This window comes from Chinchilla lanigera, unplaced genomic scaffold, assembly GCF_000276665.1.
Source record: "Chinchilla lanigera isolate Chin_1 unplaced genomic scaffold, ChiLan1.0 scaffold00020, whole genome shotgun sequence".
Taxonomy (NCBI): Eukaryota; Metazoa; Chordata; class Mammalia; order Rodentia; family Chinchillidae; genus Chinchilla; species Chinchilla lanigera.
In genome coordinates this window covers 27,594,013-27,607,912 of record NW_004955421.1, presented here as the reverse complement: position 1 = coordinate 27,607,912, position 13,900 = coordinate 27,594,013, and positions in this window count along the sequence as shown.

The following is a 13,900-nucleotide window of genomic DNA, read 5'->3' as shown; positions in this document are numbered from 1 at the left end:
GGACCGGCGGCGCTTCGGGGGCGGAGAAGCTGCTCGGAGCCCGCGGCGTCCCGGCCCTCCGCCCGCGCGTGCCGCATCCCAGCGCTGTGCTGTCGGGAGGCCCGGCTGCTGCCGTACCTTCCTGATGTCATTTAGTGTAGGGATTCGTAAGTTAGGCGGTGTCGGACGAACGCTGCTTAACTTTTATTTCTGTTTCTGACACCGGAAAGTATTTTCGAGTTTGCCATCTTTTGTAGTAAAAATTGTAGACGTGCTGTAGTTCATTATTTAAGATGAACGTTAGGGCCAGGGTTAGAGCCAAAAGAGAAAAAAGCAGTTGTACTGCTAGAAGTATAAATTAACTTTTACAGGAAAAAGACTGATTGCAAGTACAGGTATTCTGAGTTAGCAGGAATTCCTTGGCTGATTATGTATTTAAAGAATTAATGAGCTGTCACAAAGGCATTCAGAGATCCATCGTTTGCCAAACATTAAGAATTCGGGCCCTGAGCCTTGGTATCAAGCCTACTCACTGTTTTTAGCGAGAGACTGTCAAACCCTGTCGTACCTGTTTCTGATGGGGATAGTTCGTTACCAGGTTTAACCGCGTTTTGTGATGCAAATAGCTGCCTATTGAGGACACCTGACTGGGTTAAAGAAGCCAGCGAGTAGAAATGTCAAATTCGTCTTTATTGGGAACCAAGGGAGCTACCAGACACAGCAGATCCAACCTGCGTCTTCAGTGCTAACCAAAATTTGCATTGTTCTTCGTTTGCCATCTGTGTCAGATTACTGTTACATTTGTAACCCGTACAGATCGGTGAAAGAAAGGCCAGTAGGTTCAAACTGAGAACAAAAGTACTTTGTTTAAAAACTGTCAGGAATGTTCGGGCAGTTTGCAGCTGGCAAAGAGAACACAAAGGTTTTAAGAATTACTCCTTCAGGTAGAGACAGGTGATTGCATTTTTTGGTTTATGTTTGCAGTTTCACTTGAAACCATTCCTGTTTTGTAACTGCAATTTAGACCACTAATTACCAGAAAGTTACAGTTTGTCCCTTCCTGTGACTTTTGGGAAGCAGATTCCAATTTCAGATGTGACATAGTTATACTCATTTTTCCCGTTAAAAAGGTGTCTCCCATTTTTTACAGTGGAAGTCAGTACAAAAATGATAACTTGAGGAATTCGGACTTTTAACACATTTCCGTGTAGTGTGCGAGTGTAGGAGATTAGGATATGGGAATTAGAGTCAGAGGCACGTCACTTACAAGCTGTGTAATCTCATGTAAATTACTGTACCTAATTTTTGGAAGCTTGTTTCTCTGTAAAATTGGAGAAAATTATAAATTCAAATTGATTTATTCAGTGAATATTTGAGTGCTTTCTGGGTACCTCCAGAATTTGTGTTAGTAATCTTGTTTTCAACAAGTGGTTGGGCCTTTTGAAGTAAAGTACAGGGAGGTATGCAAATAGCCCAGGGACCCTAACTTGATTTTGGGGGAGCCCGAGCAAGGTTCCCGGAGGAGGTGGTTGAGACTTGAGGAATGAGGAGGGGTAGGAGGTGAAAAGGGGTGTTAGGGGAGATGAGAAGCCTTGAGAGAGGGACGACCATATATTGAGTAGCAGAGCTAAGGAGATTATTGCGGGGGTTACGTAAGAAGGTTCCCTCTGTTGCACGTAAGCACTCATCTTTTTGGGGAGGTCTGTCGGGGATTGAACCCGGGGCTGTCACACTGAACTATATCCCCCAACTCTTTGAGTCTCACTGAGTTGCTGTGTTGCCATGTTGCTCTGGCTGGGCTTGAGCTTGTGGTCCTGCTGCCCTGGCCTCTCACAGTGTGGAAATTGCAGAATTGGAGTTCATGCCTGGCTATTGTCCATGAGCAAGAGAAGGCTGCCAGCACCATTTCCTAGTCACCTGAATGAAGTGGCTTGGTTTTCTTCCATAGTCATTACCGAAGGGGAGTCAGCCTGCTGGGCCCTACTCACATTCGACTGGGAGATGACCTCTGTGCACTTTGGTGTCTACTTTATACATGCTAGTTTATCTGTTAATTTTTATGGTTCTAAAGCTGGGGTTAAATATTACATATTTAAATAATCAGAGACTTTACTTTCTTTACAAAGATTATGTCTGGATAGTATTTTGATTGCATTCTCTTTGAGGAGTTCAGACTGCCTTATTTAAAGTGCATACTCCTTGCAAAACTGTAAAACAAAAATATTTGGTAAGTATGCAGCTATTGTCAATTGCTATGGAAAGATCAAGGTTGATTCTAGAGTGTATGTCTTGTTTTGCTGTATGTCTTTGTTTTTACTCTAGAGGTAGTGTAGTTACTTCCAGCAGAGGTGCACGTTGTACCTGTATCTTGCCGACACTGGTAGACATGTAGAAAAAGTTAAAATTTTATCCTGGAGTTTCCTTTCACTGAATCAGCAAGTGAACTAAAAATATTAGAGTACTGTTTTCATGAAATAAGTGGAAGAGTATCATTTTAAAGCTTATTAATATGTTAATTTTGTGGTTAGTAATGTTATATAGATCAGGGATGGCAAATTAATATTTTATTGTGGGATTAATCAATATTTATAAGTCAGTTGGCTCTCTAAGCTTTTTGTTCTTGTTTCATCTTGTTTGGATTTTGGACATTTTCATGCTTATTACTGTATCTGTAGTAAGATAATAAATAAAATGTTGAAAAGTCAGTCACATTAGGGAAAAATTGAATAGCAGTGGAGGTTAAAATTTATAAAGATGAGGTGTTTGTGGTTAACTACAGTTGGCTATCCAATTATTTATTGGCTGTATAATTAGATTGGCACAAATGATTAAAAACTAGAAATCTGTTTCACCTCTTTTTTTTCTAGCTTTGGATTGATTTTTTTAAAAATAATAATTTCTCCCCCCCCCTCCTTTTTTTTTCTTCCTTAAGACAGGTCCAGGTTCAGGTGCAGGCTGGCTTTGAACTCATTGTTTAGTCTGGACTGGCCGTGATTTTGTGATTCTCCTGCCTCAGCTGGAAGAGCTGGGATCACAGGCATGCATCACCATGCCTTGCTTCTTTCTTTTTTTTTTTTTTAAATTAGTTTGGGTTTATATGTTTTGTTACTATTCTTACAGTGTTTACTTAAGAAATTTTAGTACATAGTATATTCTTGACTTATCAAAGTATATTGTTAATTGAGACTTTGCCCATTTTCTAGACAATGGAAGACCTTTAAAAACATTTAGTTTTAGTTCAGCCAGGTGTGGTGGTGCACACCTGTAAGGCCAGCACTTGAGAGGCTGAAGCAGCAGGGTTGCCATGAGTATACATTTAGTTCGGTTTTCAACCTTTCATATGATTATCATGTTTTAAAATGCATATATAGGAAAAACCTTACAGAATACAGTGTTTCTATTGTTGTTACTGTTGCTATTCTGTTACACTTACTGCCTTTTTTTTCCTCATTCCTTCCCGTGTTACTACCCTTCCTTCCGGAACCCTGCCTGAAGAACATGCTTTAGTATTTAGAGTAGACCTAATATTGACAAATGTTGTTTCATTTGTCTGAGAATATCTGTTTCACCTACATTCTTGAGATATATTTTGCTGTGTATAGAATTTTAGATCGGAGATAGATCTGTATCTATCTAATCTCTGTATATGTTCTTTGGAGAGATTGTTTTTTGAATTCTGTATTTGTATTAGAAGTCACCTGCAGTGTATTGCTTCTTCGTTGGTAATTTATTTCTTTTTCCAGGTGTTTTTAAGATTTTTCATCTGCCTTTGGATTTACATGGTTGTCTACTTTCTCCTCTTTTCTCCCCACCCTCTCTGTATCCTTCTTTTCCTCTTATTCTGTTCTTACTGGAGTTCTACGTTCTGATGCTGTGCCTTGATGTCTTTCATCAGTTTTGGAAAGTTCTCAGCCATCATCACTTCAAATATTGAGTTTCCCTATTCTGTTGCTTCTTAATTTTTCTGGGAGCTCAATTATGCAATGTTAGATCTTCTCACTGTATTTCACCTGTTTTCTTCATCCTTATATTTCTTTTCTGAATATTTTCTTCTGGCCTACCTTCTAGTTTACTAAATCAGTATCAGCTTTATTGAATCAGCTTTTAAATATATTTCCTGGGTTTTAAATTTTGGTAATTATATTTTTCACTTTTAGAATTTTATTTCGGTTGTTTTTCAAATACACTATGCTGCTTTTTAATAGTATCTACTTACATATCAAAAATTTCCAGCTTTGTACATTTCTCTTTGGACAGAATAAGCATGGTAGCTGTATCCTGGATTAATGTTTTTTCTTATTTATCAAAAAGTTTTATAGAGTTTGAAAAAGCAGTTTTAGAAATAATTATATAGGTTTAGGTAAGGAAATAAGGATTTTTCCTTTGCTTTGCCAGGCAGTTGGGATCACTTTTATCCAAACTGAGATTTTTTCTTTTGGGAGTCTCTATGCAGGTTGGCTTTGTTTACTTTCAGGTTTTTCCCAGCCCTTCATCCTCTTTTGGGATTAATGTTTCTGAGGTCTTCTGCCAAAGCAGAGGATGGCTCCTTTGGTGGATTCTTATGTTAGCCTTCAAGGCTACCCACATACAATTTAGTCTCTCAGGTACCTGTTTTTATTAGGCAAACATTTCCTAGAATAAAGAAGTCCCAGGGTGCTATGCTTTCCATGGTAGATTTTGTTTTCTCTTGAATTTCATATGGTTGGGTATTCCTCATTGTTGGGTTAGTTCTTTGATACTGTTACCATATCCTCTCTCCTTTTTTAAAAAGTTAAAGTGTAATGTGCAGGCAGTAACATGCATTAATCTTAAGTGCACACCCTGAAGAATTTTTATAAATGTAATTAACTGTGTAATCATACTCAGCTCAGCATGTAGAACAGCTTTGGGCCCTCAGAGGGCTCGTCACACTCTCCCCGTCTTCCGTTCCTGCTTCTGGTCACAGTGACTTTTCTGTCACTATAGAGCAGTTTTTGCATTTTCTAGTTTTCATAAAAAGCGTATTTTTATATACTTTTTTGCATCTGACATCTTTCAACATTGTATCTTGTTGAATTTCAGGTAGTTGTGCATGTTTCTTTTATTGCCTAGTTCTTGTCCTAGTTACTGTGGTTGTACAAAAATTACCTCAAAGCTCAGTGACTTCAAACCATGACTTACTTCACAAGTCTTCAGTTTGCTCGATGTTTGTCTCTGCTTCATGTAGTTCGGCGAGGGCTGCTAGAAGGCTGGGCCTGTGCTGCCTGTCTGAAGGCTTGCTTGTATTTTTTTCTTCTATGATGGGGCATCTGAGTGTGGCTCGAGGTAAGTGTGGCCTGAGCTTGCAGCACAGAAGTTGTGTGGCTGATTCCAAGGGAGAAGGGAGAGGTGTAGTGGAGGGGCTGGGGAGAGTGTGACCCAGAAGCTGTGCTGGTTTTTATTACTTAGCCTCCGAGTTTATGTGGTATTATTTCCATTGCATGTTGTTTTCTGAAGCAGTAGTGTAAGCCTGCTCTTTAAAAGAGGAAATGGAGTTTGCTTTTTGATGGGGAGAAACATGATTCCTTTGAAGAGTGTGTAGGATCAGAAATACTTAGTGGCCATTATTGGAAAATACAGGCTGTTGTAGTGGTAGCCTACTACATGAGTATATCACAATGTATCCATTGTACTTCTAGTAGACTTTTGGGTTGTTCTCAGTTTTTGGCTACTATAATACAGTTGCTGTGAACCTTCTTACATAACTTGAGGAATAAAACTGTAGACTAATAGATATTTAGCTTTAGTAGTTACTCAGCAAACATTTTCCAAAGTATTGGTATCAGTTTACATCCCTGATTTTTTTTAATAATTTAAAACTGTACTTAGTGTGTATCCTTTGCCCAACTCTTTGTCTTCAAGCAAGAGAGTTGATCTGTAACTGCAGGTTTACTTTTATTAAAAATGCAGGTTCAGCAGTTTGTCTTTTACGTAACTTTTTTTTTACTTGATGCTTAGTTATTAGAAAACAGTCTAATTTTTAAAGCAGCATTTTAAGATATGTGTTCAAATTAGTATATCAGACTACTGATTGCTGAGAAGTTTCTGTATTTTTTTTTTTTTTTTTTTTCCACAAATTATCCTTGGGAAACACGAAGTCTGACTCCTTACCAATTTATATCACATTATCAATTTATATCACATTGTTTCTGACTTCATGATTTATTATCAGTTTGATTTCTAAGGTTATTTACCAGACCTGCTTGGGAAATATTTTTCTGACTATAACACAGAATTTCCTGTAAGAATAATGATTTGTCCTCACTGAGGGTTGCCAAAAGAATGCCATCTAGCTTCTCCCCTCACATGTCTGATACCTTTGACAACTTCTCTGCTAGCGGTCACTTGGACCTTATGTTGTATTCGATCTTCTCTCCCCCTTTAAAGAATATTTTAGACAAGTTTTAGCTCATACTTGGCTTACTGTAATAATTTACTGGTTGATCTAGTTATGCCCATTTAATTAAGTTAAACTCATAGATAATACAGTGGAGAACTATAAAATTGTGTCTCAACTCCTTTATTTTATGAGACCAAAAATGGATCATTACTAATATATGTATCAACTATGTGAGATGTTTAGTTGAAATGCATAATCCCATGAAAATTTCAGTGGTAGGCAGGTTGGGAATTTTAACTGACTGTAAAGTAAAAACTGAATCTCAGGGAAATGAAATGACTGCCCTAAAAGGCTTGTTGTCACCGATCTGCCACCATCTTATCCTTCCACTACTCTTCAACTCTGTGTATTTGTACCGCTTAGCTGATAGCTTGGCTTATTTCCATGCAGTATAGACCTTCTGAGTGAGCAGAAAGGCCCTATACTGGCTTGATTCCATATTCACTCCAGTTTCCATGTGTTCCGAATATGTTCTCTGGGTTACAGGATGGCTGGGACCAACTTTGTCCTGATTGTTTTATTGTAAGCCACTTGAGCAGTTTTTGTATATTGTAGAGCTGAATTAATATTTATTAAATCGACAAATACATTCTGGTGTTTAGAATCTAACTAGATATATATTATTTGAAGATAGGCCTTGGAATTGTCTCCTTTTTAAATATATTCCCTTCTGGTATCTGTTATAACGATCATTGTTATAGTTGACAGTTTTGTGTTTTTAAATGACTCTTTAAATGATGTTAGGCTCTTGAAAACTAGAGATAGTGCAGTCACCATTTTAACTGTTATCTGTAGAGCAGAGGCGTTATGTACAGTTCTGATATGATTTATCAAGTGCATAAGGCAAATATTATAAGCCACTTTTTTATTGTTTTGGGCCCAGGGCTTTCACAGTGAGCTACTTTCCCAGCCATTTCTTCATTCATTCAAGTATTTATTTTAAGACAGTGTCTTGCATTATAAGCCACTTTTAAAAAGCAATGTCTATAACTGATGCAAGCAAGGAAGACTTGGAAGAACATTTGTTGTTCTGAGAACTGTACCTGCAAGTTTGCATGTTGACTAAGGTAAAGCCACTAGAACTTGAGAAGTCCTTTTGGAAACCTAACTTGAGTTCTACCTGTGGAAGGAGAAATTAGATCTCATGCTTATCTCATGATTCATGAACATACATGTGTAAACTAACTGATGAAACCAGTGGACTTCTCGTTTTGCTCCTTGGTCCATCTCATTCTTTGACCTTATTAGCAGGAAGTATTTTGTTGATTTAAAGGATAGGATAAATAAACTTCCTTTCACTCTAGCAGTGACAGGTTTGCTGAACTTTTCTTATGCTTGGAAAATTCTTCTATTTGTGGGGATTTAGTATTGTTTTTTAGGGAGCATAAATTTCGGCAAGAGCATTGTTTAAAGAGAGCCTACGAATTGTGAAATTACAGTAGTGAGACGTTCTGTGTCAGTTGATAATGACTTTAATAACTGGCAGTAGTTGTTTCTTTATTTAGAATGAGAAGACACTATCTGGGAATCTACCCTGATGTACATAGGTGTATCTGAATTAAGAAAGGAAGGTGCTAGAATTACTGTAAAGTAAGTTCCAAGAGAGTAGCGTCTTCGTTTGTCCATGGCTGTGTCTGCTGTGCCTAGAATACTGTTTGGTTCCTGAGAGCCGCTCAGTAAATGTTCATTGAATTTGTAGTAAGTTTGTGTAGTATTTGTCAGTTTTAAATCTGAAATTTGGACTATAATCATTTAAGTATTGGTTTATAAGCTTTTAAGGACAGAAGTTTAACTCGGATGAGGCACTACTTCTGACACTTTTTTCTGGTTGGCGCTGTGGTACCATTATGCAAAATGCATTGCAGAGTGATCCTGACTCAATTTCTTCGTGAGATTTAAAATTGATCAGAAGAGTCCGTTACAAGTGAATGAGCAAGTCAGTCAGTCCCTTATTGTCAGACATTGGATTTCCTTTTTTCGGTGCTGGGAATTGAATGGAATGCCTTTGCACAGAATTACGACCCAGGGCCCTAGTACACGCTGATCCCATTCCCTGTGGGCGTGGGCACAGGGGCACATACCACACCTCTGCTCTTCCTTCATCCCCTTCCCTGCCCCTCCCTTTTTATCTCTCCCTCTATTTCTTGCTCCCCTTCCCATTTGCAGAAGACCTGCCACTGTTTCCTACTATCTGTCTTTTATTTTGCTCTTTATTTATATTTTGGGTTTCTCATATGAGAGAAACTGTATGATATGTAAGCCTTATGTCTGAATTTTTTTTTTTTTCATTTAATGTTATGGTCACAAGGTGCATCCATTCCTACAAATAACTTGTTTATCCTTCTTTATAGCAGAGTAGTATTCCATTGTGTATAAATACCACATTTTCTTTATTTATCTGTTGATGGACATACAGGCAGATTCCAAGATTTAGCTACTGTAAATTGTGCTGCTATAAACTGGGGTCTGCATGTATCACTGTAATATGATGTCTTTAGCTCTTTCAGAAAGACACCTAGAAGGGAGATAGCTGGAATTTCTTGTTTTAGTTTTTTGAGGAATCTGCATACTGATTTCCATAGTGGTTTTCCTACTTGCTATTCTCAGCAGCCATGCAGAAGAGTTCCCCCAACCCCAGCCTCACCAGCATAAGTTATTATTTGATTTCTTGGTGATTGCCATTCTTCCTGTAGTAAGATGGGATCCAGCGTTATCTTAATTTGCATTTCTCTAATCCTTAGCCCTTTAAATTTTATTATTTTTAATTTTTAATTTTTATTTAGAGACAGAGTCTTATTGAGTCACTCAGTTGTCAGCACTGGGCTTGAATTTGCAAGCTTCCTGCCTCTGCCTCCCAGAGTGCTGGGGTTGCAGCCACACAGCGCTGTACCCAACTCTATAATTTTTTGCTATTCTCTGTCTGTCTGTCTCTCTTCCTCCCTTTCTCTCTCCCTCCCTCCCTCCTCCACCTTCCTCTCTCTCTCTCCTTCTCCCTCATCTCCTTTTCCAGGGGTTGGGAGAGAGGAATGGCAGTTGAACAAATAGCAGTTTAGGAAAACAGACTCGGACTTTATACTAGAGAATGAGCTAGGGTTATAGAGCTCCGAAGGGGATGTCAGGAGCCTCAGTGGTCAGACAGCTGGGATCAGACAGCACAAGTGATGAAGCTCTTAGAGTAGCCAGCTGCCTCCATGCATGGATAGTGTTTAATCATAAATCATTTCACATAAAAACTGTCTTGCAGTTTGTGGTAAAACTGGCCATCACTTGTATTTGTTTTTTACATTTAAGGAATAAATGAGTCACTGCAATGGTTTCTGCTTCTTAATTATGGCATAAAGGTTGTTACTGCATTTAACTCCTTCATTTATGCAATTACATATATTTATGTTACTTTTATTTGTAACAATTTGTGGAATTTTGTGGGAAAAATGTTTGCTCTCATATTAGAATACTATAAAACACAACATTTACACAAAAAATTATGTGTAATATACTTGCATAAAGACTAACATAATGAGGTCCATCCCATCCTGTCTATCAGCTTAAGTAATAGAACATTATCATTCCCCTCCTGGATGACCTCTCCCTACCCTCATCCTACTGTTGGTTTGAGGAAACCATTACCCTTAAGGTGTGATCTAGCATTCACTTGCTTCTGGTAGAGTACAATGCATATGTAGATATCCCTGAGCAATGCATTGTCAACTTTATTGTGTAATGTTATATGGATGATACCATTGTATCATCAGTATTGCATCATTGTATATATGTGTATGTATAAATATAGCAAATATGATGGTCAGTGTTTGAGATTTATTTGTTGATGTGCATACTTTTGGTTCATCTCACTGCTTCATAATACTTGATTCTGTAAAGATGACATAGTTATTCACTCTTCTGATGGAAATTCCAGTTTTTTGCTATTACACACAGCATTGTTATGGGCATTTTGAGCATATATCGTAGGACATGTGAATTCCTATAGCCACGTCTCTTCCTTTTGGTGTTCACCTAGTATAAATTTTTAATGCTTTCATTCCCAGTCTCTGTGTATTCTATTGATTTAGGTATGTTTGTGGAAAATATATATTAAAATATATTTAATATATAAATATATTAAATATATAAATATATTAAATAAAAATATATAAATATATTTAATATATAAATATATTAAATACAGTCTTTTTATCTTGAAAATTTATTTTTAAAGTTAGTATCTTTATCGTATCAGTCATATTTGGTTGTAATCATGTAACAACTGCAGAACTTCAGTGGCATATCACAGAAATTTGTTTTTACCTCACAGGTCTGCAATCTGCTGAATTTGTTTGTTTGTTTATTTATTTATTTTGGTACCAGGAATTGAACTCAGGACCTTGCCAGGCAGGCACTGTGCTACTGAGCTACATCCCTAGCCCAGTCTGCTGAATTTGATAAGGTTTCGTTGTTAGTTGCGAATTGGTGTATTTATCTTTTTGTCATAATGACAAAATACCTGACGTAAACAATTTAAGAATGAAAGATTTATTTTGGCTCAGAGTTTGAGAAATTTCAGTCCATAGCTGGCCAGCTCTATTACTTTTAGGTCCATGGCAAGGGAGAAATGCTATGGTGGAAGAAAACTGCTTCCCTCCCGGCCAGGGATGAGGTGCCTCCTTTATTTTATTTTATTTTTTTTTTTTGGTTTTGGTTTTTCTCCGGTACCGGGAACCGAACTCACGACCTTGCGCTTGCGAGGCAGGCGCTTTTGCCGCTGAGCTAAATCCCCAGCCCCGAGGTGCCTCCTTTAAAGGCACACCCCCAGGGACCCCCTTTCTCTCACTCGGTCTCACCTCCCAACAGCTCCTCTAGTAACTGTCAGTGGGTTACTCTGTTGACGGATCAGTGCCTTCACAGTCCAGCCATGTATTTGGGTACCTCTTAATCCAAGTCAGTTGAGTGTCAAGAGTAATCTTTATAGTTGGCGAACGGCCCCGTGGGGTGTGCGTTTGGTGCAGTGCAGGAGAATGCAGACAGACTTGGTGGTCTTCACAGCCTCCAGTTGGAATTAATGTATCAGCCCACATTCCAGCAAGGCGTACGGCCACATCCCCAGTGCCATGGTGTCTGAAAAATGAGGTTAGATGCCAGTTGTCCCGGAAGTGTCTCAGTGCTGTGAACCTCATCTGCGAGACTGTGCATTTAACACACGCTGTGTCTTCTCTCCTGAGTGGGGTGAGAACAGAAAGTAAGAACTTTTTCCTTCTTCTTTGTCCAGTGGGAAGGGTAGCACATAGGGGAGGAGACAGGGCATTTGAACACTTTTTTTTCCTTACTTACTACTGAAATGCCTTCTTGCTTAAGTGAATTGGTAGACAGACTACTTTAAAGTATGTAGTAGGAATTTGCATTTTGAAGGTGTGATTAGCATAAAGAATCTTAAACAGGTGACTTCACTTAAAAGTCATTTATAAAGGTTTCTAAGAGCTTTTCCATGATATTTTACCTTAATTCTAACACATGTTGCGTATTTGCAAACTATAAGACCCCTGTGCATTTATTTATTATCTGTGATGGTAGGATTATAAATCTAGTGTTTATAAGTTTTATTATTCGGGTTTTTTTTTATTATTCAGGTATTTTTGAGGGAAGTATTTTTAATTTGAAAAAACTTATTTTTGTGGTACTAGGACTCACATTCAAGGGGGCTGTACCACTGAACTATGTCCCCAGTCCCTGCCCCCTTTTAGACAGGGTCTCCATAAGTTACCTGGGCTGGTCTTGAACTTGTGACCTTCCTGCCTCAGTTTCCCAAATTGCTCAGATTACAAGTGTGTGTCACCTAACCCACAGCAGTGCCGAGATAACTCTTGATGTGTTAAAAATTTGAATGGGTTAACAAGTACTTATTGTGCTCCTTATGGTTGTGGGAAAAAAGGGGCATTACAGAGTACTTTGATGTTACCATTTGGGAATTTTAAATTTAAGATAAAATATGTTGATATGAATATGAACAAGGAGGAAAGTTCCTCAGCAAAGAAAGTAGACCGTGCAAGTATAGATGTAAGTGGGCCCTGGGTCCTCTGTAAACATGTAATCTCCGTTGTATACTTGTAACACAGCACTGCCTTTCTTCCTCAGCATGTCCACCTCAGAGATCCCCAGGAGGGGAAGCAAAGCTCATGGGTTCAATCAAGCTCCACCGAGAAAGTTTATGTATCATGAGAAACTTCCACTGTATATTCTGAAGGGAACATGTGGATTATATCTTTAGATTTTTCCATACAACTTCTAATTTCTTTGGAATAACTGGGTTATCTGGAAATGGAAATCATTTACTAATGGACAGATAAAGATGAAAGTGTGTGGGTTGGGGGTTGGGTGGTTACGTGGCAGAACTGTGATTATGCCACTGCTGATTACAGTGTGTAGACCATGCTGTGCACGTAAGTGCTGACGCAAGCTTTTCAGTTTGTGGATGTGTACTTCTTACGTATGTTACGTGACATGAGTAAAGTGTGTAGAGGAGGCTAGCCCTATTTCTTCAAGAACTGTTTCCCTATGATTTGAAAGCAGAAAGCCTTAGTATTGTTAATTTCTTAATTGATTTAGAAAATAACTATTACCTTTTGGGATTGCAAGAAGTAGTTTTTAAAAATTTTTCTTTAAGAAATAGCTTACTGATTTATGCAGGATGCTTTATACACAGTAGCACAAGTGTGAATTTTGTATCAAGTCTGATCTTTTTTGTGCAATTTTATACATTAGATTTAGGCAGGTATTCATGCATCTCTTGTTATGTTTAAATGTAGCATTAGTAGTACTGTAATGCCTCATTTAAAAACATGATAAAGACAATAAATCTTAGCAGTATAGTTAATATTAGTATTGTTTGTATTAATAGTAACACAAGATGATGCTTTGTACTCCTGAATGAAAAGAACTAAACACAAAAATTTTAACATGCTATCTATCAAGTGTATTTTATTTTATTTTTTTGTACCTGGAATTAAGCTCATGACCTCGCTCTTGCCAGGCAGGTGCTATGCTGCTGAGCTATAGCTCTGGCCCTATCAAGTATATGTTACACATATTTAGGAAAAATGTCTTGAAAGGAAACATGCTTCACATGATTGAATTATAGAGATTTTTTATTTGCAGTGTGCTGTTTTTCTTGGTTTTCTTATTTATTTTACAGTGCACCAGTATTACATTTATAATGAAGAAAATGTCCATTATTGGAGAAAGTCTGTAGTACTAACTTGCATGATTGTTTTCTTTACTTTTTTTTTTTTTTTTTTTTTTGGCACCAGGAATTGAACTCAGGACCTTGCATTTGCCAGGCAGGCGTTTTTGCGGCTGAGCTAAATCCCCAGCCTGCATGATCGTTGTGTGGTAGCTTATGTTTAGCAGGTGTGAAGTGCTACATCACCAAAGATGCAGTGCTTTCTTCTCTGAGAGGTGGGAATGGGGAAGGGGTAAGTTTGAGTACTGAAGACAGAGGACATCTCTTAGTAT